Raw genomic sequence first — 2,798 nt, forward strand, 5'->3', positions numbered from 1 at the left:
GGAAGATATTAAGAAATACAAGCATGTAGTTAAAACTATTAATGTATATGTAAAGTATAGCCTAAGGAATATATTAAAAATCTAGTACTTATTTGACACCATACATAGTTGAGAACTATGAGATTTTACTCATATGTGGGATTTAAAACTGAAAGCAGCAAACAAATATGACAAACAATCAGAGACTCATGGAAATGGACAGTGAATTAGTAGTTACCAGAGGGAAGCGGGGAGAGGGGAGGTAGATAGGAGTAATGGGGGTCAAAGATATGATGACAGAGGAAATTTAACTTTGAGCAGTGAACACACAATGCAGTGTACATATGGTATATTATTGAATCGTACACTTGAAACCTATTTGATTTTATTAACCAATGTCACTCCAAAAATTTTAATTAAAAAATGGAATCATACTATCCATTTACTCTGCCACTTGCTTTATCCACTTGACAATATATCATGGACATTCCTCTATATCAATATACATAGATCCATCTGCCTGACTTTAAATGTTAGCTTTGACTGAAAACACAGGCACACATGGCAGCTAGTTAATACACCTATGTCCTTTCCAGCACTAACATTCTGTTTCTTGGCATCCAAACCCCAATTAATTCAACATTGATATTAAGTCATTTTAAATATGAAAATGAACTCTATGAGGATGTTGTGAAATTATATCAAGTCTGGATTGTTGAAAACTCCTAAGGTCAAATAACTCTTCTCCACTTGATCAATCACAGGCATCACAAGGAGCAATCCATTGTGCACCCCACATTTCAGGCAGCTGTGTAGGAAATCTTATCCTGCTTTATTCTAGAAAGGAAATAGAGATTGGTTTGAAACTAAGATAGTTTTCTCAGAATTTGAAAAGAAAGTGTGCAAACTGAAAACAGGTTTCAAATGATATTTTGCAATGGGAATTTAAGAAAAAGACAGCATGTTCCATTCACAGGATTTTGGATTTCAGTTGAAAAGAGGTAGTAGAGTACGACTGTTTAGAATACATGTCCAGGAGCCATACTTGTTAGATTCAGATCTTTGTTCTGCAACTTCTTTGTTCAGGTCATTCTCTGCACTTTGATCTCTTCGCCTAAGTAGACTAATAATAGTACCTACCTGTGGTGATCAGAACTTGATTATGTATACAGAAACCCCTCCAGTTATTTAAGACAGGAAGGGATTTAATAAAGAGAATTAGAGGCCTACAAAATCTTTGGAAGGGCCGTGAGAGGGACAGTAAGGGAATGTTGCCGACAATTTCAGACAGCTGCAGGAACTGCAGAAATTTTGGAAAGTTTAAGGGTGTTAGGAAACTGCTACCAATGACATCGCTGAAGCAAATATTTCATGAAAGAATGTAGAGAGCTAAAGCTCCCAAAATTCAAAAGAGTGCATGGATTATCTCAGGAGGCCTGCTTGCATAAGAAAGGGAAAAGGCTGGTTCTGTGGAATTCCAGGAAGAAGATTAAGTATAGAAAAAGGGAGTGTCAAAGGGAGTGTCAAAGGAAGTGTCCATTGTACCTCGATCTTCAGGATGTTACTTTAATTATGTTATCTTGGGATACACAAAGGAACAGATTATGTATAAAAAGGAGCCTAAGAAATAAACTCGGAGAGACAGTTGTGAGATCTGTTCTCCCTCCTGCACCCTGTCTTCTCTTTTTTCTCAGTCCCCACTCCCCCATTCAGGGACATGGTTTGACTTGGTCGGCTGGTTTCCGACAAGTGGCGCCCAACGTGGGGCCTGAAAACGGGGGAAAATAGCAAGGACCCACCGCGAGACGAGTGCACTCGAGATTGGCCAAAGAAGCCGTGGGCAGTGAAGTTGAGTACGCAGGAGTTTTTGTAATATAGAAACTGAGAGAGAAAATATAATGGGCCAAGGAAATAGTCGACTGCTATTTGTACATATGCTTAAGAATATGCTTAGAGTTAGAGGAGCTAAAGTAGGTCAGCAACAGTTAATGAAGTTCTTGCAATTTATAGAAGAAGTTTATCCCTGGTTTCCTGAGGAAGGGACAATTGATTTAGAGACATGGTTAAGAGTGGGTCAAAAGTTACAGGATTACTATGATGCCCACGGACCTACTAAGGTTCCGGCAGATACTTTTGGACTTTGGACTTTGATTAGAGATTCTTTAGAGCCTAGGCATGAAAGAGATCAGAGTAAAGAACAAATGTCACCTGTACTTAAAACAGAAAGTGTTCATGAGTATGACGAATCTGAGGCTGCTGGGGTTGTGCCTTCTGCCCCTCCGATGCCTTCCCCTCCTTTTGACTCCATTTTTACTGATGATGATGAGGAGGAGGCCGCTAGATATCATTCGCCTGATGAAGATTCAGCTCCACTTGTAGCTATTGGAGGCGTTGCCCAACCTGCAGTACCAGATCCTGTATTAATATGGGGGCGAGGGCTTGTTTGTGTTTTTCCGCAGGGAGCTGATGCAGCATGCTGGTTGCTTGAACGACTAGTGCGGCATGCCGAAAATAAACATCGAGATTAACTTTGTCACTCGAAGAGGCATGTGCAAAAAGATTCAGTATGGTGGCATCGTTGTCATCAAGAGAATGTCACTTTGTACCGGGTAACAGGATTTAATGAAACTGTTTGGGACTTCTCTCGGCCTAATGAAACTGACTGGGACTGCTTTATCTGCTGGCCTCTGGAAAACAAGCTCTGGCGCTTGGCAGACTCATATTTGGAAACTGGCTGCCGGACTTGTAACAATGAGTATTAGCATGACTAATGAATCTCGGACCAATTCACACAGTAGTGGTTCAGGAGAAAGATTCTC

Source organism: Pteropus medius, unplaced genomic scaffold (genome assembly GCF_902729225.1).
Source record: "Pteropus medius unplaced genomic scaffold, Ma_sr-lr_union100, whole genome shotgun sequence".
NCBI lineage: Eukaryota > Metazoa > Chordata > Mammalia > Chiroptera > Pteropodidae > Pteropus > Pteropus medius.